Below are 22,363 nucleotides of genomic sequence, written 5' to 3'. Positions count from 1 at the left end.
AAGGCAGATTTCTAATCGGCTACGGAATAAACAGAAACTGCTAGTTATTTTAGCATTAAAATGGTCAAATTTCATTGCTTTAATGCACAGCAGTAATTTACTTAATGTATTAACAGACACCTAGTAGCACCACCGCCAAAATATCCAAAGGAGTAAAACAAACCCCACAAGTTAGAGAGGTTATGAAAATATTTAACAAGAGCAGTCCTACATACTGGGCTGCTCACCAGCATTTACAGCACAAACGATTCTTTTTTTCATCTATAAATTATTTTGAATCACTGATCCCCAAGTTGGTGGGGAATAGGGATAATAGGGATGAAAGATTGTTTGGGAGGCTGTGTTTGTTTTTTTCCAAGACAGTCTTAAAGACCATCTTTCCAGACACCAGTGAATACCATCAAAACAAAAGCTTTTACCTGATTTGATAGGAAACAATTGCATAAGGGGAAAAGTGATGATACAGTTTAGATTTGTATTTTTAAAGCATCAGGCTGTGCCTTTGTAAGCATACACGTGTTGCAGGTCAGCTGTTTATGGAAATGACAATGGGAGTAGGGGTGCAATCAGTAGCCAGACTTGAATGTATCTTGTCACCTAAAGCAAGTCTGTATATATCAATACATAAGGCTCTAGTACATTCCAGAGAAAAAAATCTCAATTAGAGCAGTAAATGTTTCCTGTAAGATGCACTTGTATCTTTTGAGAAATGACAGGGATCTTTGTGAAGTGACGCAACACTTGCAAAATCACAGCAAATGTGTGGATTGCTCATTCTACTGCTGGTGGGGATGGTAATAGTATAGCCTGCATGGGGCTTTGTTTTCACAGTCAGACACAGAAACAAATACAAACTTCATAATTAGGGCATAACCCAAATCCCAGGCTTTTAAAAACGCCTATTTAACTCTGCTGTTCATTATGTTTCCCTAAGGACTCAATACTGACCGATAGCTGAAATCTGAATGCTGTTCATAGGAGGCTTTTACAAATAATAGCCCTTGTAAAGTCAATAGATCAATAAACAGCCTTGCTACTACTGATTTGCTGCTTCAGAAATTCCTACATTTAGAAGTCCTTTTCTTGTGGCATATGTAAATATTATTGTTTAAAAATTAGTGTAGACTCTTAATTAGGTGCCATAAAGACACTGCTTTAAACTTCACAGAGAAAACACCAGCTCCTATATAGAAAGATCAGGGTTTGCAAGTGATGTGGTATAGCAGAGAGACAGCTGTCATGATGGGTTTGTCATCTCAGCTTAATAAAAAGAAAATTCTGCAAGTCGGTAGCTATTCCTTGACAGTTTTTTGTTATTTCTCCATTATCATATCAGTACATGGGGGAGTCTTCAAACTTTTTAGATATTCTGGTTGTCTCTGCTTCTCATGCAACACTTGAAGCAATAAATGGGCTGATTACAAACAGGAATGCTGTCTTGCGTAATGAATTCAATGCCCTTCCTGTGACCACAGGTTAGCTGCATGTGCTGCATCCTTGGTGGAAAGAATAGGTCTAGATCAGTGTCTTTTAAAGTTTGGAAAATCCAGCTTACTTATTGTGGTTTGTTTTTCAATCCACATTTTTATTAAAATGCAAATGTGTAAATGCCAGGGGAAAAAATATATTTTTCTTAGGTAACCAATTTTTCTTACTGTTACCAATTTGAGTTCTACATGCAATTTAAAAATTGTACTACTTCAAACTTGGGCATGGCATTTTATTCCAGCTTAGCCTATAAGGAAAGAAAGGGCTTTGAACTCTTAACCAGGACATTTTAAGAAGGCAGGAGGGAAAAAATTCTTTCATTCTTGAAATCTGGTGTCCTTTATTTTTTGTCTAAGCTTTGAATTATTGTTATTGTTGGGATTTTTTATTTCTCTTTTAATGAAAGTGTTGTGGGGAAAAAAAAAAAGAGAATCCTTTCTAGTATGTGACATGAAAGAAATAATAAGTAAAACAGAAAATAGCTGGAAGAAATAAAAACTCTTTTGGTCTTAGCTTTCTCTTGCTTCAGTTTTCCATCAGTATAACTCTCTAGCCTAGCCTGGGCAATGGCAGTCACAATAGAATTAGCTTTTCCTAAACACATTTGTGAAAACACTTGTTTCTTCAACTATTACAGAATTAAATTACACTATTTTCTTCCACACCTATTCATTTGTTTTCTTCTAGACCTATTTGTTAGAGACTGAGGTCCTAGGTTTGCTAATCAAACCTTCTCTCAGGCACAGATACACACTGACTGGATCTAATAAAGGTCAGGGTTTTCATGTGAAAATAATTTACAATTTAGACACATTTACAATTATTTTTTTCTTAAGGTAATAAAACCCATACATATTAAATAATACATAACCTCTTGTTAAATATGTGATTGTCTTTGCAATGTACACTGGCTCCAGGCTTGGAGTCAGTTGCAGATCTGGAGCATTGTTTTGTATTTTCAAAACACTAAGCATCCCATTTCCCACAGTAGCATTTAGGAACACTGGCTCTTCAGCTTTGCCCTGTCCAACCACAGATAAGGAAGTCATTGCAACTGTAAACTAATAAGAACTTTTACTGTTGCCAAAAGATGTGTGAAGAATACAATCACAGGTCTAAAAATCAAAATATACCGTTCATTCCATCTGGAATGGATTCCTGATGCTTAAAAGGTTCTTTTCAATCCCAAAATAAATATAAGTAACTTTGAATAGCTGTGTACCATCTTTTGAAGTTATTTGTATTTTAAAAATCCAAACAACAAATCCCAACTTGTTTTACTATATTGTATCCTCAAATCTTATTAATCAATAAAGCCTTAAAGTAGCAAGTCAGTCATATCCTCCCACTAGGGTAAATGATGGTTTAAATCCTTTCTAAAAATTGCTTCCTTTTTTAGCTCTTTACCATCATAACATTTGTTTTGTTACAGGCTGCAAATGTGCTTTTCTGACTGCACTTTGTCACCCACAGATTCCACTGCACTGTAGGTGGAGAGCTGGGGATTTGTGTTCTGTTTTCACGCAGAGCTGTGCATTTAAAAATGTGCTGCTGCTGTTGTATTGTGAGTGGAACATCTTACCAAAACAGATTAATGATAGTCTTTCCAATCTAAATAAAATTAAATAAACCAACTTGATTGCTTTCTATTCAGAAAATAAGAAAACAATGAGAAAAAAAAAAAAAGGGCATAAACCTTAAATCTGTGATGATTCCTATGCATGTGTGTTGGGTTCTGGTTCCATTTATAATAAACGAAAGTCTAGCCTTTTAATGAGGGGGCAAAAGGCATCAATGGTGCCTCTTGTTATTAGTTCGACTTTTCATTATGAGTAATTCTGACCTGTATAATGAAATCAGATTATGTGTGAAAAATGAAGCGATGCTATACTCAAATGCAGTGTGAAGGTCAAATGTGGATTTTGTAGCTGTAGAAGAGACAACTCATTTTTTAACAGACCAAGCAAAATATTTCTGAGTCTGAAATACAATTCAAGAGGGAAATAAAAGAAACGAGAAAAGAAACATGTGGCTTAAACACCCAAAAAGAACAAGAAACTGGAAAATACTGTTTCCTAAGACAACCTTTGACGCAGCTTGATTCCAGTCACTAACTCTTCTTCTTCTGTTTTGTTTTGTGTACATAGGGAATTACGATACTCATCAAGGGTCTGGGTCAAGCCCCTAGTGCTGTGAATGAAAACATACCCACTGCCTGTAGTAGCAGCTCACTATTCGGTGCTTCCAGAGATTCATGCTTATTTATAAGCAGATTGCTCCTGGGTCAATTTTTTTTTACTTAGAGGTGAAAAATGTCATAGTGATATTCAGGAAGTTAAATGAAAAAACAATATTGGCTCTGCATTTAAATGTTTAAATTCTCTGTTGTGCACTTTAAGTGAAATGTAGACATTCTAAGAATGATTATGGCATTAATCAAAAATGTGATTAGAATGAATTTAATACACTTAAAACACAGTTTTCTTAGTTTGCTTTGTCTTGCTTTTCAAAAATTCAAAACATTGAAAACCCTCTGATTTTATTATTGTTGAACACAGTTGAAAATAACTAAACCAATAAAAACCATACTTCAAAAAGCTAACATATTCTAAATAACTATTTCATTTCAATCCCAAAGTAAACATGGGCAACTTTGAATAGCTGTGTACCATCTTTTGAAGTTGTTTTTATGAAAACAGAAAAAAATAACTTTTATTAATATACTGTATCCTCAAATCATATTAATCAATAAAGCCTTAAAGCAGCATCCTCCCTCTAGGGTAAAATTTAAAATATGCAAGTGTTACCACAAATTATCTAGCTTTACATAGAAAAATACCCTCTGTGAAATTGATGCTTCTACCTAAAAATCCCCAATCTAAATGCAGTCACAATAAACACTGCAGACCTGTTTAAATCTAAAGAAAATAATTATATAGGTCAGAAATAATTCCAAAAGTATTGAACAAGCAAGGTATGAACTTGAATCTCTGGGCATGGGAGCCTGCAGACTGTGAGGAACAAGGTTTCAGATATATACCTATATCCTAGGGTGCCCTTTGTTCCTAACCTCAGGAAAGGTCAATCCCATTTTGATCTTTGAAAAATACAGACCTATCCCTCTGCCAGTCCAGGCTTTGCTTCAGTTCACCTTCTCTGACCACAGCTGTCTTCACTTTGGAAAGGTCTAAAAGGCTGCCACTCTCTCCAAGTGCTACTCACTATAGGAATGTGGTGGGGTATCCCAGTCTCAGGGGAAGAATACAGCCTCCATGTAGATCTCACAAAGGTTGATGGTTCATCTATTTTCCATCTGGTGTAAATTCTGGTAAGGCAACAATAACTGAGTTATTTTATTTTTGCTGGTATTGATGATGTCTCAATGTATTTCCTATTTTTCAACAGACTATCTTAAATGCTTGCCTTGTGCCCTAACAAGCTCATCTTTTTTTCTTTACATTAGTGGTTTATTACCTTTTGCAGAGGTAACATTGAATGAACCAGATGATTTAATATTTAGTGTTGCCTGTTGTTAAACCAACACTGACTTTCAGTAAGGAATTAGTTTTTGTCTCTCTAGTTTGCATACTAATTTAAGTTTATGAGGGACTTTGAGATTTTTTGGATGACAGGAAATACATAAAAGTGAGGGTTTTTTTATGCTGGTAAACAGAATAGATCCTAAAAAAAAGCTGTAACACAATCCTACATGATTTTATGTGTTAATATGAAGAACTTGTAAATTGTCAGCACTAACAAAATAATTTGCTGAGCTGCTTCTTTAGAACAGTTATGTATTACTGAGATACTCAGTTTTGCTCTGTAAATACAGGTCTATGTAAAGAAACATCTACATCACTAGATATCACTGCAGGAATGACATTTCTCTACTGAAATTCTCAGTTTAAAAAGGTGTTCCAATTTCTAATCTTAAATATGATCAAAATAAAAAAATGCAATGAAGAAATGATTACTACTCATGATCATGTTTCAGTCCCCAAAGTAAATCAAGAGACACTTTACTAGAGAAAGATGAATATCACGGATTTGAGGGTATTGGGAACCTTGCCAATTTTTTAATTAAAGTATGGGGAGCTGCATGTAAAGCTTCAGGAAACAGTGGGAGAAGAGGAACATAGGCTGCTCCGTTTCATGCAGCTTACACTTCTCCATAGGGGAAAGCTGGTTTTCAGCTAAGGCTTTGTTTATGCAAAGGCTTGCCTTTCCTTGACCTGGTTTGTCAGTTTGATCTGAAATTAAAGACTCTTCATTAGAATGTCTGATTAATTGTATATCATAATGTCTGATTCAGATGTTGACTTCAGTTACCTGTCATTTATCCAAGTTTATCCAAAACTGAATATCAACTTCTTGGGCAACTAATTGTTTATTATATTAGCTCATCACGAAACAGTGCTAAAGAAAGGATCTGAACTTTGTCTCTCTCTGGAAAAGGTACAGTTAGCCTGCTTATTTGTTTGCAGGCTTTGTTGTATAGTACACTTTACTAAAAAGAGCTGAATTGCAAGCCAGAGGGCTTCCTCTCAGTTCTGATCTCCCCAAGGAAGGTTACTTCCTTTTCCCCTGTCAAAACGAAGGACACCAAACCTCAGGAAGCCTTTGTGTGAAGCATGTGGGGGTCAGGGACTGTAAATAGGGACTACACTGCAAAGGCAGAGAAGAAGAGACCCTTGAGGAAGAGCAAGAGGCCTTCTGTAGTTTAAGAACAGCAGATACAGCAAGTTAGAGGTTTATGCCTTGTCTTTGAACCAAGTGGTTTGCACTGGAGCTGACTCTGAACATTACAAGAGGATTTTTCAAGTGTGATGGAACGTATACATATTTAGTAATCTGATTATTTCTTTTTCAAGAACAGACAGTGAACCCAGTGAAGACAGGTCCCATTTGTCCAGAAAGTAGCCCAGGTTTCTCCATTTTATTGATTCATCCTCAGCAGTGCAAGGCCTACAGTTACTAAGTTTTGTCAGTGCTTGAAAAGACCAACATATATTGTCACTTCCATAGCACTGGCTATCCTAATTGGCAAGGTTTATATGATCCACCTAATCCTGCATTTCTGACATTACTTAACTTCAGGACCATAGCTCTGTGAAGCTTCTGGAACTGAAAATCACTAGCTTTGTGTAACATGCTGGAGTATAATAGTCCTTTGTGAAGTCCTAATCCAGTGCTTCTTGTACAATGACTATAATACAGCAGTGTTGGAGGAGGAAGGGGGCTCTAGAGTAAAGGCTCTGTTTTGCTGAATGCAGAATCCCTATCTCTCAGAATTCATTGATTTCCCAGTCAGAAACGAGCAAAATGTTTTTCTGAGTTTTTTATCAGGCATCAGTTGGTGTTTAAATGATTATAAGCATGTTATGAAAATTGATCTTTGCTCAGCTTAAGTAAAGGTGCTTTATAGTTGGAACTAAATCATTATTGATTTTATATTTTTGCATTAAATTATATATCGCAGCTTTAAAGTGTCAAATGCATGAATAAATAGAACCCATTTTTAAAGTGAGTTGTTATACATATTCTCCCAGAAGGTGGCAGCTGGGGAGCTCATGCTACTACGCAGTAGACTCAGACTACTACAGTGTGAACATTTTTTGTAGGGGAAATAAGATTGAAACAGAACAGAAAGGGGGAACTACACCTCCGCCCAACACCATTCACATCGTTAAGCTTGAAGTGGGAGTTTGATCTGAATGTTGTCCTGAGCACTTTTAATAGTATGAGCCTCTTTCCCACAGTAATTTGAAATAATCAGAATTTTTAATATAACTATATATTTAAAATTTAAATTATAAATATATATGAAGGAAGCAAAAAGTATCTGCAGAGAGAAGAGATGGGGAGCCAAGGCAAAGTAGAGTGGGATAGGTCTAGGTGGCCAAAAAACAGAGGACACTGCTGTGGTTTTTAGGTCTGGCTTGAAAGGCTCCAGTGTAAGATCATAGAACTCGTATCGTATGGCAGAAAGATGCTGCATGATCCAGAATGATCAGAACAAACTGAGAAATAAACATGGGGAGAGCGGGAGTCTGTGATGGCAATGGATGCAAATTCCTGGAGAATTTTTAGAATGGAGGTTTTTTTGGACTGACTCTAGAAACTAAAGGAAAGTTTGTTTGAAGTGATAACACAGTATGTGTAAGAAGGTGGGTGGCAGCTCCCAGAAGCTGAAAAGCTGGGGCTCACTGAGGTCAGAAAGCAGAATTTTGCAGCTGCTGTAACTGCAGAAAACTGAGTGATTATATCACAGGGTAGTCTGGCTTTTCCTTCTTCTGTGCGTAGTTTGAATCAGCAGTGAAACCCTTGCAGCTTTACAGGAATGGCCGCTTGTTCCTAGAGTAACACCTGATCACATATTCTTAAGAATGCCTTTTAAAAAATTGAAAATGAATTATTTTATTGTTTTAGAGAAAAAAATCTTAGAACAAGGTGGGGGTAACTAAAAATAAAAACAAAAAAAGGTTGTTATTTCTAAAAGAGTGAGCTTTATAGCAATTTAGGTTAAACTTTCAGATCAGTTTCTTGAACACTTAAAACTGAACGATCAAAAGTGTACCTGTTTCAAAAATAATTGTGAAAGGTCCAGCAGAACAGCCTGTACATCAAAGTGAGAAAAACATGTTTCAAAGGCCATTCCCAGCCCCTTAATGCATGAGTTAGCTGGAGATACGAAATACCAAGTTTTGACAGAAATTTTGTAGCTAAATAAATATGTCATGTATTTCTGTGCACTGTAAATCAGAAAAAGAACCTTGCTTGTGATTAACAAGTTTTGGTATTTCTGGAATATTAGAGTGAGTTTTGAGATCAGTTTTTAGAGACAAAGCTGTATTAAAAGACCTGCTAAATCAGCAGCAATAGTTTCAAATTCTGGTTTCATTTGTGCTCCCTCTTTATTAAGAGCAATTATAATTAACAGTTTCTGTGGGAGACTCTCAGTTTTAGCTTTAAACCTTCACAGGAATCTCCAGAAGAGCACAACTGTTCTCTGTTCTATGAAATTTAATTGGCTTTAACATGGTTCCTGCTAATAAAATAGAAAAGTAATATATCAGTAGGTGTCCTCCCTTGTTGCTTTCTCCTGTTACAGCAATCCCACATTGGACTGCGAGTGCAATTTGATTCACAAGTAAATCAGAAACAGTTTCTTAAGGGGCGATTTGTGAGGCACACCGCTGCTGCAGAAAGTAGCTTTGATTAGTGAGTAGTTGACATCCTTCCCCAGAAAACCTCATGTTGCAGGGAGCATTTTGCAGTACTTCAGGTGAAGAAATTAAAAGGCTATTGATCTCTTGTTCGTTAACAATCTTATTACACTTTTACTAGACTTGCTGCCTAATGCCCTGTCAGAATTCACACCTGGCTGCCTGTCATGCATCTGCACACTTTCCAGCATCAGCCCTGTAGGATAATATGACATTTTTTACTTTCTCTCTCCAACTGTTGTGCAATCTTGTCCTGTGATATTTACACTTATCTAGAAGCAGTTGCATTTCAAGGCTTAGTGAGAGGCTCCCTAGACACACTTGAGTTGTACAAATGTTAAGGCCCCACACTTACAATAAATATTCTAATGCTCATACAGTATTAATAATACAAATTCATAATATTTATAATACATCCCAGGGGAGAGGAAGGGAGGTTCACTTGAGTGTATAACAAAAAGATTTGGAAACAGCTGCTTTCTTTCCTAGCTCATGGCAGCTGATGGATGCTGCTGCTGCTGCTGGAGACAGTGCTGTCTGACATCAGATAATATATGTGCGGCTGAGGAGCTACAGCATCCCTTGGGATACAGGGAGTCTCGTGGCACGGTCGTTCTGTGTGATCTGATACAAGAGTAAGTCATTAGCACTGTAAGAATAGCAGTTGTAGGAAAGTCAGTACACCCATTGCCAAATCTGATCATAATTTCAATTTTAAAAGTTGCTTGGAAGAAAAGGGCTTGAGTTGGAAAATACTGTCATTCTTATTTCCCCAAGGAAGATAAATTGCACTTCGATCAATGACAAATCAGTCACTTTTGAGAGCAAACTGTTTTTGACCTGATGCCATATTTTTATTCTATTAGATGAACCCAAACCTCAGCTCTGCTGTCTTTATATTTTAAAAATAGTAAAGATATAGTAACCAGTGAAATATCCCATCAAGCAATTAGAATTAGAGTTAATGGAAAAGATCCTAAATGGAGTTAAGACTTTGGTCCTTCGAAAATCCTACATCAGTTTTCAGCTTCCAAAGGATGGTATGATTATAAGCATTCAGACCATCTGCTAGGTGATCCAGCAGAAGACAGTGATGTGTATAAGCACAAGTTGCATTAGGACAACGAATTCATGTGTTTGACCATTTCAGAATACCTGCTCCTTTCAATTTACAGGAAAGGTTTGTGTTCATTCTGCCTTACTCTAACTTTTTACTGAACAAGCTATTTAAAATTGTTAGGTTCAACAACTGTTTTAAAATATAAGGTATACTGCTAACTACACTCAAATTAGCTGCATGCTAGTTCTTGTTCTTGGGCAGGCCGTGGCTAAAGGCTGTCATTAAATCCACATGCGGGTAGTTTTAGACCTTTTAACTTTAGGTTGAGCACCTCATGCTCATCCTAATCCCCCACTGTGCATTGCTGTATGCAGTCCAAACTAACAGGGTCCAGTTTAGGATATTATTTGATAATGGTTAGGATGCAGCAGCTGAGTGACTTTAACAAAGAGGTATTTTAAAACCCACCAAAACGCACTTTGTGATCTTTAACTACTTGAAAAAAAAAATAATCTAAAATACAGGAAACCCAACAAAAGTAGCTGTAGCTCCTGGGATATCAATGAATCTGTAACCTAATTAAACTAATATTGCATCTAAGCATTACAGGTAAGAATTGAACCAGTGCCTTCATAATACCTTGTGATTATGCTTACATGAGGTGCAACGCGGAGTTGCAATGGCTCAGTCTTTTGTATTGAAATTGTAGTTGCATATGTGGTAGAAGTTTAACATGTTTTAAATTATACTTCTATATAACTTCATTATGTGTAGCTACTTGTCAATATCCAGCAGCTAACTCTGAAGCAGAGTAGATCAATTTAGCTGTTCCTATTGTGGGGAGCTATATCTCTTTGGGAGCTACGATACTCAGCTATTTTCCAAATATATCAGTGAATATGCAGCCTACCAACTGAATTGATTTAAAGTTGAGCAGAGGAGTTAAGTTTGCTTAAGGTTGGTGCAAAGGTTCTGCAAAGTTCTGTTTGCCTTCCCTCCTAAAAAAAGTGTAAATATGTATAAATGTTTATAAAGTGTATATGAATCATTTTAAAAGAGGATAAAGCATATAAATGTGGTCTTGTTCCATTTTGTAAAGGGGCAAAGGCTGATTCACTTATCCAGTTCATTTTTTAGAGAGACTTTGGACGGGGGGCAGGAAAGGAGGAAAATAGTTTTCAGTGAGTAAAAGAGGAGGATGTTTATGCTGCTTTTGCTGTTTTTACTTTATGGCAGAGTGGGAATTACTTACATAGCTGGAAATAATCAAGACACCAAGATAATATTCCTCCTGCAAAATGCATTTAAAAGTCCCATTTATGGTGTGTTTGAAGGAGAGGTTTCAGAGAAAAAGCCTGGGCATTCTTTTTACCCAGACCATCATGACATGGTTGGTCCATGGCTGTGGAGACTGGGAACTTCCTATGCAAATCTGATGCCCAAATCACAGAAGCAGGAGTGCAGCAGGTGCTACTACTGCAAGCAGCAACTTGGCTGTTCTCTTTTACTGTGCTTATGGGAAGTGAGAAGATAAAGGTGATAAGATCATTAAAAAAAATAAAATTCCCAAACTGAACAAGTGTAGAAAGGTGATACTATTTGTAACACCTATGGAATTCATATGTGTACACATGGGCCATCAGAGGTCACCAAAAAGATTACTTAATCGGGCAGTTGAAAAGGGAAAACCTCTACCCAGCTTTCATCAAGTGATGGTGCTGGAGATGCCTTTATCTATCCTCAATTTATGACTGGGAAAGTCCCCTTGCTTTCATTTTTTGCTAGTCTCAGGGCTCAGTTCTTAACACAACCCTATGAAAACACAAACCTGTAATACATGCCTGATTTCAGCTGTAAAAGGTTTTTGTTCCTGCAGTGGCCTCCCTTTGCTGAAAATCTGCTCTGCATGAGCTTTCTCAGTGTGTAATTGCTTGAGGATCTATAGGTAAGACTTTTCAGTGCTTAAATAACTAGTATATGAAAACTCCATGGTGAGGCCTTTCGTAAATCAGAGGAGGCTTTGGTGCAATTGATTTGATGATGCAGTTCACTCTAGGAGCTGTGGATGATGGAGTCTAATGAAGAATATTGAAAAGGTTACAGAACTTTCTCTTCCTTTATGTGCTTTTTGTCTTGAGGCTGATGCCTGAATGATAGAAAGAGTCAAGGTATTAAATCCCACATCTTTCAATTCTATTTAAAACGCAAATCTCTAATTTTGTTTCAAGACGCACATTTGTCCGGCAGAGCAAATATTTTTTCTGGCTAGCCATTACCAGGTTCTGTTTCTCAGACTAACTAATGTTTTTTCTTATGCACCAGAAATATGCAATAATCTAATTTAGACCTGTGCTGTGCTAAAGGTGTTCATGAAAGAACGTACTCCTCAGAAATACTTTGGCCGCTGTTACTTACTCATAGTGTTTTCCTTCCATCTTCCCTCCCTTGCAAGGAGTTATCATGGCTTGCCTGAGTTCTGTATTGCATGCAAGGGCAACATCTAAGCCCTGTCAAGGGATGCATTGCAGCAAAATGGATAACAGTAAACAATTCTCAGTATGCCATTTTAGCATGAAATTCTCTGAAGGCCTTTGTTAGCTCTTTGTTAAGAGAGAGCAAGCACAGTTTTATTCAAGATCAGGCCAGTGCTTGCACAAAATATAAGGGAAGCCCTTTCTTTGGAGGACAGGACATATAGCCCAGTTAGCCTGCAAGCAGGAAAGCTTTCTTCTAGAGCATTTGTGTCTGGATTTTTCTGTATGTCAGTCTTTCTGGAATCATATGTTTAGAATTAAGTAAAATATATAGTAATGTTCACTTGGATTTCTTAATTTAGTAAAAAAGACTTATATTTCTTTTATCCCTTCCTTTGTTGTTTTGTAAGGGTTTTTTCAAGATAGCAGAAAAGACTGATTTGGCAAAAGAAATCTTTAGATAGAAGTGTTAAGCTTATGGCACAAAGGCAAATGCCATTGCACTCATACTGCTTTTATATAGCAATCACGTTGTACCAGGAATAATAATCTCTTGGTAAGCTAATTTCAAAATGATGATAATGACATTGATCTCCTTTCTAAAGTACTTCGAGATTTACTGATGAATGTCTTAGTGCAAGAAATAGATATAAATTATCATCAAAAGCATTCATGTGCAGAAATTCCAAAGAAAATTATCAGAAAATTTGGTTTCCAAAGTTTAGTACTGCAATGGAAATTCTTTGTTCTGCCATTATCGTAAGTAGAGAGTGAAAATGCATATGAAAATATGCAAAGCCAACAAAGTAACCCTATGTGTGAGCCCCCCCTGCTGCCTGAGACTGCCATTACCTAGAAAACCTGTTGCCAAGATCACTACAGAGCTTATTTATGAGATTCAAGAAGAAAGAAGTTGTGGGAGACACAGTGGTTGAGATGAGGATCAAACTCACTCAAGAGAGATGTTAAACGGCAAAGGGATACTTCACACACATGCATTCCCAAAAAACTTTGTTTTGAAGAAAACAAACATCTGATAGACTTTATTAAAGTTAATAATATTGTTTGTTTTCAAAGGTGTAGCTATTGTTACCAGAATTTCACCAAATGTAAAATAATATTAAAAATATATAAGAGTCCTTTGCATTTATGCAACTTTCACAAAAAAAAAATGATTTCAATATCTTTAATAATAATATCTTCTCTGCTAAGATCTTAGATTCTATGTTTCCAATAGGAAATGTTTGGTAATGAAAGTGCAGCTGCAAGGACTTATACTCTGCAGCCTTGCAGCTTCTTTGCTCATTTTCACGTGCTCAGCAGGAGAGGCAAGTGGGAGTGAGTGCTACAACAAGAGCTATATAGCACATTATGCCTTTTGTGCAAAAGTATCGATATCTACGCAAGGCAGTGAAGGATTAGGTCCCCTAGGAGGTATTCAGGAAAACATACTGCACCAAAAGTTGCGCTCCTTCAGTTGAAATGGGAGGTGGGTTGCTTATGAAAATTACCTTCAGACTAGGTCTAACAATCTAACATCTATGCTAGAAATGAGACCATGACATATTTTGCAGTTCTTGGATGTGCTGTTTTATAATTAATAACAATGTGAGCCACAGTACAAGTGTAAATTCTCTGGTTTGGTGATTCTGCAGAATTACTATTTGTTTATATTTTTATTTTCCCAGTTTAATTCCCCATATATGCTGAAGAAATTGCTCATTTTGATCAAGACATGAAGGAGATAGATTGGAAGGAATCCCCTATATAAGTACATCTGCTGTCTCTCTATCTGCTCTGTTATCTAACATCAGCTCTCTGATTTGGTATGAATGATCTACTGTAGAAGAGCTACAAATTAATAGACATAGTTAGACAGGCAAAGAAATTATAAACCACTTACTTTATCTGAATAGATAGATCTGAATTGATCTGAAAAGAAAGCCAGTGGACAGGGGAAAATACAGGCTGGGGTTGCCCTGTACTGCAGCTAGTGAGCTGCAGTGTTAGTGTAGAGGTAATGATGAAAGATATGGGATAGGAAGACAAAACTGGGGAGACCACTGAAGCAAACAATGTTGTTGCATGCCAGAAGAATTAAGGTGCTGTCTTTCCTGGGAAGCTTGTCCTGAACTGCTGTGTCATTCCCTGAAGGCTGGAGACCTTACCTGCACTTTAGAAACTTTAGGATTCACTGAGAGCACTGTGGGAGAAAAGGTAAAGCTTGTTCAGGGATTAACTTTAAAATCATTTCAAAAATAAGTCACACAAAGTTACATTCTCAGAGGGGCTATACGGAGATTTAAGGCAAAATGTATGCCATTAAAAAGTGAAAGAGCTTACATTGTACCTTCCCAAGATAAGCCCGGGCATGCTGTTTTAAAGTAGACATTTCTTCCAGAGAGTTCTCTAGGTTTGTTCAAAATTGTTAAATAGTTGCTCTATATCAGTTTGAAAGGTGCTGAACTTCAACAGTGTATGAATGTGTGCAATGCTTGCATAGTCTTCAAGATGAAAAGGACATTATGGGTTTTATCTAAAAGTCTATGGCAATATTTGTCAAAACTTTTGTGGACTTTGGCTTAGACTAAGCCATTGTTTATAAGTAGTCAAAATAAGGAAACGAGTACCATTGCTTGGCAAAATTTAGGACTTCTGACTTGGGAACCCCTTCATGGCTTAGCTAACTTAGGTACCAAAAATTAGGTCAAGGTTCTATGATCTCCTTCAGATGTATCTGCTCTTAGCTGAAGGCCTTGAAATTTTTATGCTGTGAAACTTGTGGCAATAAAGTGTCAAGCTGTCTTACGTAAAACTTTCAGCAAATTGGAAATCCATCACATCTGCTTAAGAAAACTCTTTGAAGGATACTGTTGACCTTGGATTTATAACTGTCATGTTTTTGACATTCCCTTTCTTGTTTCAGGTGTATATTCACTTTGCACTGTCTTCATCACAAATACAAGCTGAGATTGATGAGACCCATCCATTAATTCCAGCTTTTTTTCGTGACACATCTTACACATCTCCTGTCTCATCTCCAGCCTGAGCTTATCATACTAAGTAGTAGTCTGAACTTGCATAAAAGCAGTTGACTTGCAGAGATACAAGGGGAACTTGGTCTTTCTAAATAATATAGTATAACCTCTTGATATTTAAATGTGATTCCTTCTGGGGATTAAAAGTGATGATATTTCTATTTACACACTGAAAGTCATTGGAACTTGCACTAAATTTGAGGCCATGCCTAACTCCTTTGAAGGGCTGAGCTCAGGGTCCTCATTGTCTTGCCAGATTCAGTTTCCAGTTATCTCTGACTTGATTCGCCTCCTGGTTTGCACCTAAATAGTAGTGTTGAGTTCAGAGTAGTTATTCCTCTTCTAATTTTATCTTGGGCATCTGCCTAAAGCCTCAGATACTAGATAACTGGGCTGAAACAAGAGCCCTTATTTTGTTGTACCTGCTGCATAAGGAGGGACTTCTTGTGCCCATAAGGAAGGTCTGGTTACTCCTCAATCTGGACACACAAACAAGGGAAGCAATGCAAAGATCATAAATCAAATAATATAGAGCTCAAAAAGGGCAAGGTAACTTCCTTATTTTAGCCAAATCCTGAAATAAAAGTTGTCATTTACTGTCATCCTCATCTTAATCACACTGCAGAAACTTAAGGACACTTCTGGGATAGACTTAGTAAAAGGGTTTAGTAAAGGATTACAGCTACAGTTGTTCCAGTACATACAATCTGACATTTTTGCTTTCTGACCTGTCAATAAATACCTTTTTTGTAAAAGCTGATGGGAAGCAATCACCATGCTGTTAGTGAGCTAGATGTGTTAATAGGAGCACAGCCTACTAGGCTGCTGGGTAAATAAAATGCTGGGTTTAGGAGCACGTTCTTTGCCTTTCTCTTTGGTGAAATAAGGAAATCCTAGCTGACCAGAGCATAAAGGTGAGTGCAGGGAAATTGCTTTTATGTCACCTCAGTTCACCTATTTGATATTTTTTTGCAAAGCGTTAAACAATGCCTTTAGAGGAGGGAAAGGGGAAATAGAACAAGGGAAATCATACACAGCCTGGAAGGGCTCACTGGTGATAATAACAGGGTTGTTATTAACTGGGGAAGCCCTCTAGCCTGGCACTACTTACCCTTGCAAACTCTAAACTTTCCAGTCTGAAACTGTAAGTGTATAAAACAGTAAACCATGTGAATATCTGAGAGTGGCATGAAACTGAAGGAGCTGCCAGAAGTGGCCAGTCCTTAGAGACCCTAAGATCATGTTGCAGTTTTGCATGCCACAGGATAGAAAGTTGTATGGAAGGTTAGTTAAGGAGAAACATGAACATGCACCTTATTGTATGTACCCTTTTGACATGCTGTGGACCATTGGTAAATTATGTACTGTTCTCATAAATATTTGGTGTTTTTACTAATCAAAGAGGTTCAAAAATGCTAGCTAGAGTGGTAATCCACACTAACATGATATGGAGAGCTGGGAGCTGCTGCCACTGGTTGTGAAAACCAGACTGGTTCCTATGGACACTGAAGTTTAATTTTAGGGAATCTCACAAGAATTCTTTTCATTTTTCTTTCTTTTTTCCTTTTTTTTTTTTTAAGAGGAAAAATGAATAAAATGGATATTGTCCTCCCTTTAACTCAGTTGCTACCTAAAAAAAAACAAAAGTTTTACTCTGCATAGAGTAATTTTATAGATGTAATTAATTTTGTTTCCTAAAGTCCAGAGCTTTTGGACATCCTTAGGTAGTTTAATAGGAATGAAGGGACATGGCTGGCAGAAAAGGAAGAATTAAGAGGAAAATGTATCTCCATTAAGGACATAATACCATATCACTATCCTGCCATTGGCTATTTGTGCAGGACCCTATGTTTGTTCCTGTTCAGAACCACATGACAATGGTCAGAAAGTGTTGTGCTCTGATGTGCTTGTAGACTGCACCTGAGAGGGGTTTTTTGGGGGTTTGGTTTTTTTTTTTTTGGTTTTCTCCCCTGATTTGGACTCTTTGTCTCAGAGCTGTTGGCTTTGGTGAGCCAGCCAAGCTCTGCCTGAGCTGAATGCTTGGTGTTGCATGTGTGCATAAGCATGCAGCAAAAGCTTAGTTATTGTCTATATTATCTCTGTGCACTGGGCTGTGAGTTTTCATTTTGTAGCTCTGTCACAAATTGGTGTGCTCGAACTGGTGACACAAAAGAAAGGATTTGGACACATATTGGCATGAGTTTCATTAGCCACTGCACTGCCCTGGTCTGAGCTGCTTTTACAGATAAATCCTGTATTCTTACCCCAGAAGTAAGCAACAGAATCCTTCAGGGGTGTATTTTGTGTAATCCCCATATGGGAACAGTCACATCTTATTTCATTTTACAACAGATGCTTTGTTCTGCTAAATGCTTTCCTTTGCAGGGAGGTGGGAAGGGGCAAAATAGCTTTTCTTTGGTTTTTAACCTGTGCTACATGTCTGTCAAGTTACAGAATCACTAAATAGATTTGCAGCCCACAAAACCAGCTTTGGTTTAGCTGCAACTTCACTGGCTGTTGTTTTGATGCCCTTCAGCTTCCATAATTTCAGTGAAAGAAAAGGGCTCCTCATACCTTGTAGGATTTTTGGGAGTGGGCCAAGTGAAAGGTCCTATGCAACAAGAAAGGTTTTCCAGCATGAGGCAGGTCAGAGTAGCTGAACATTCTGAAAGTAGAACATAGGCATCATGAAATTATTGAGCTGCATGCCCAGAATCTGAAGTGCTTTGGATGTTCGTCACATTTCATCCCTCAGCTATTTTTATTCTTTCTGGCCATTTTTTTTTTATTTTTTTAGCACAAAGGCCATATTTACTGTGTTTGTGCGGATATTAACACACTTCCAGAGACAGCAGAAACTGGGAGCTCTGAGTCTGCGTTTCTGCGGACGTTGCTCTTGGCATGAAAGGCAGCGTGAGCTGTTCCCGCTCTTCTCCTCTTCAACTCCATCTGTTTATTCCATTTATCTCCAACTGTTCACTCCAGGGGTGGCTCCTCCGTTGTGCCATTGCCACTTTTTGGAGAGCTGCAATGAACTGATTGACCTCAGCTGAATTAAAATATGCTCAGTCCTTTTTTTTAATTCTTTAACAGGATCAGTTGCGAGTTGAGTTTCTGAACCCATTTCACCACACAAACACATCAGTATGACTGAGGGATGAAAGCAGGCAGAAAGAACCACACTGTCCTGTTTTGCCTCCTAGAAATGTGTCCTGTAACTGTGACCTGAAGTGCAGTCAAGGGTCAGAACCAAGACAGCCATTACAGCCATTGTGCCTGAGACCTTCCCTTATCAGCATAATTAGAGATAAATAAGGGACCAAACTACTTCCAATGCATTCTTAACACCTTCTTAGAACCGTGGAGAAGGTGAATGGGTGTTTAAGTATGGAGCTTGTCTTATTGTTAGGTTTGGATTTTAAACTCTCTTCTACCCTTCTTTTCAATATATTCCAATTCCTCTTTATTTATATCAATTTTTTTGTGAGGCTGCCTTTATCATCTGATTGTTATCCCTTTCCCAGCCATGCAGGAGCAAATTTTGGCTTTCTTTGCTGGCTCACCTTTTAACTTCTCTTGTTCCTGTGCTGTTTGTCTTTTTCACACTGAATGCTAATGAGGTACTATTTGGTCTGTCTTCAGCAGTCATTTTCTGGGTAATTTCTTTAAGCAGCAAACACTAATTCCTCCCACTCTTTAAAGTGCCATATGGGATCAGATTACCAGATTAAACATGATCCATTTTTGGATGGCATTTCTGTCCCATGCTAATTCTATTAAAATTATTGACTATCTGGCTGAAAATACTGCTTTCTAAAGACTGACACACACTTATTTTCAGGCCAGAACAAGAACGGCAAAGGGCCATTTTCAAATGTTTTTTCTAACATCTTTATCTCAAAGTTTGCACTTACATGAACATGTTGCCAACTGGATTCCATTTGTTCATGTTAACAGGCACTGCTACAAATGCAAAAATATGTTTTTAGCAGTTATCCTTCTAAGAAGTATTTCCAATCCTAGATGACGCATGCAATAATTTTGAATGATCTTGAGGAGAGGGAGGCTTAGTAGAAGAATGTGACCCTAGAGATTATCATCATCATTCAGATAGTAAATTTGAATACATTTTAGGAGTAGATGATAGTTTGCAGGCTGATACCTAACAGCCTTAACAGAGCTAGATGGATGTTGAAAGAACTGGCATGAGTAACATACCAGTTAAAGGAATAACGCTGTTCTCCTGGGTGAATATTTCTGATGCATTAATGCGTAGTGGGTGGACTGGGTTTGAGAGTCAAAGAGGAGCAGCCTAGTAGTAACTGGGCACTTGGTGTTATTTTCTCTTGCCAGTTTTATGTTTATTTGGTGAGGTTGAGTTCCTGCTCTGGAAAGGAGAAAGGATGTATTATATTTAGCCTGTAGCTGAAAGGTAGCTGATTTCCTTACCCAACCCATTGGCTCTCCCCTTCCCAATAGGTATTATTGTGCAGTATATGGGAATTCCTTCACACTGGAGGCTTCTGGGGAACAAGGGACTACTCCATCAGCCAAAAATGGTATAAAATGAGATTTAAAATCATTAGCATGGCTTCTGCCATTACAGTCTCAGCAGATACTGTAAACTTACAGGATTTGATTCATCATTTGCATTGATGCAAAATTGGCCGTGACTGCCAAAAAACAATTGACTATTCCTCCACAGCTGTTTTTTAATTACATTAGAATGCTGCAGCGCCTGATGCAGCCACTCAGCCATGGTGTGGACCTGCCTTCTCCCAGAGGGACCATTCCAGAACAGCAACACTTGCTTTGAGATGAAATCTATAGCAGGGGCAGCTTGTACACAGGTAGCAGTGACTATTCAGTTATGGCCAATTCGTTTCTTTCCCGGGAAGCCATTCTGCAGGACAGTGGACTGCACAGAAGTTGGGGTTTAGAAAAATAACAGCGAAAGCATCGAGTCATCTCTCATCATGCTGGCACACAGCCCAGAAGCTTGTAAAAATGCAACTTCATCAAACAAAAAAGACTTACCAGAAAAGCAACAGAACAGAAAAGAAAATACCTTCCCAGCTCTAACTTGTGATGTTCCTGTGTTTCATACTCTATGTACATTCTATGATTCTACAGCTCTTGTTACCCTGTCTCAAGTGGGATGGTGGAACTGGAAGAACTGCAGAGATGACAGCCTGAGCAGGGGAACTGAACAGTTTCTGTACAAGCAGAGACTGCATGCACCAAATCTCTTCACCCTGGGGAAAAAGCAGTCTCATGGTGTGCATAATACTGTGAAGAACAAAGATGTAAAAAGGTGTACAAAATTATAAACGATCCCGAGGATGCAGAGAGATGATCATCTCCTCTTACCTCAGAACAAGACGCAGGGGCACCCTGAAATTTCTAGGCAGGAGGAAAGCACTTTTTCTTCATAATGCAAAATAATTTGAGGAATTTGTTACTACATGATGTTTTCCATACTGTTTTTAAAGAGGTTTAAGAAATTATTAGACTAATTCAAGACAAAAAGATGCATCATAGGTTATTAAATACAATGGTCTGGATGTCAATAAACGTGAGCAAATATCTAAATGCCCGGTGTAACAAACGCAAAAGAGATTTCTGAAATTCTTCTTCTTTCCAAGAAGGACTTACAGCATAGTAGCAAATGCCACTTGGTGTATTGATAACGAAATCCAGTATGCTCTGTATTGATAAGGAAATCCTGTATGCTCTGTATGTTTCTGCAAAGTTCATGCAAAGGAAACCAAAACCCCTTTCACCTCTGGGATCGCTAGTCAAATGACTGTACATGATATAAAAGCCTTTATTGATACAGTCTGAACATATAGATTAGTTTACAGGGATACCCAGCAGCGGTGCCCAGTGTGTGGTCACCATCCTGGGCTTCCTGGGCACAGGCACTGCCTCAGGGCAAGCACCCTAAAGGCCTTTTTCCAAGAGATGCTGGGCATAGGGAGAGCAGCAGCAGGGCTGCGGTGAGCAGGGCTGCAGGTGCTCCATCACCCCTGTGTCATAGTGCCACCACCCGCCAATGCACCATCACAGTGCTCTGGGGCAGTATGAGTCCAGTGCCCTCCACCAGTGCTTTGGAGCTCCACTGCCAGGCACAGGAAGGGTTCTTGCTCTGAGGGTAGATCAGGCCAGCAGCATTTTGCTGTTGTTGGAAGCCCCTCAGATGGCTCCAGATGGAGGAAAAAAAGCAGTGCCCGTGTCCCCTTAGAGGTATAACCAGCCCCCAGACAGGGGTCAGGTTTTGCTCACATGCTCAGGGAGTATCCAAACACCAGCACTGGGGTCAGGAAGGAATTTTCCCCCAGGGCAGATTGGCACCAGTCCCCCGGGTTTTTTTTGCCTTCTTCTGAGCCCTGGCCATGACCACTTGTCAGGGCTCCTGTGGTCCTGGTGCTCTGGGTTATGGCCTAGTGCTCATGCACCACAAAGGTGGCCCCTTGTGTCCTGCAGCTGGGGAAGGAAGGACTTTTTTTGCCCCCAGGCTGGACTAGCAAGTGTCCCCAGGTTTTTTTGCCTCCTCCACAGCCAAGCACAGCCCCTTAATGGGGTTCCTTTGGGTTATTGTAGCCCAAAGGCAGTGGCTCATGCTCCATGCAGGTTGCCCTTGTGCCCCGCATCCAGGGGGAGGCAGCCTTCAGCACTCCCATGATGGCTCCGGGACTCCCAAGCTGGCCCCAGCATGGCCCTGGGACTTGCTGCTGTCCTCTGTAGCATTGAGCACCACCCTGAGTCCGGTCATCTGTGGCCATTCTGGCTGGGTTCTTTCTGGCGCTGCTCTCACATCACCATGGCACCGCTCCTGCCCTGGCTTTCCTTTGTCAGGCTGCAAGGGAGTTTTTTTTCCAGCGAAACTGAAGGATGTGTCAGTCTGCTGCGGGCTATGCATGTGCATTGGGATAAGGCTTCTGGGCATCAGCTCTGAAGGACTTAGAAAAAGAAAATATAATCTAAACTAAACTAAAATTAAGCAAAGTAAAATAACAAAAAAGAAGATAACATAACTTTATTTATAAATAAATAAAATTCTCTTTCCAACTGTAA

The 22,363-nt window shown here is 38.6% G+C and overlaps 1 protein-coding gene and 1 long non-coding RNA gene across 3 annotated transcripts in view; both read left to right on the top strand.

The window, feature by feature from the left end:
* Positions 1–22,363, top strand: part of PTPRN2 (protein tyrosine phosphatase receptor type N2) — a 652,626-nt gene that overhangs the window by 470,871 nt on the left and 159,392 nt on the right. The gene's annotated exons all lie outside the window — the stretch shown is intronic.
* Positions 4,716–20,845, top strand: LOC133210278 (uncharacterized). Its single transcript, XR_009724900.1, has 3 exons — positions 4,716–4,816; positions 11,651–11,719; positions 19,992–20,845. It is a non-coding gene; the product is annotated as an uncharacterized LOC133210278 (long non-coding RNA).

Source organism: Neopsephotus bourkii, unplaced genomic scaffold (genome assembly GCF_033783945.1).
Source record: "Neopsephotus bourkii isolate Nb327-2 ecotype Australia unplaced genomic scaffold, CSIRO-AGI_Nbou_v1 NB_53, whole genome shotgun sequence".
In the NCBI taxonomy this organism is placed as follows: Eukaryota; Metazoa; Chordata; class Aves; order Psittaciformes; family Psittacidae; genus Neopsephotus; species Neopsephotus bourkii.
This window is presented reverse-complemented; position numbering and strand designations above follow the sequence as displayed.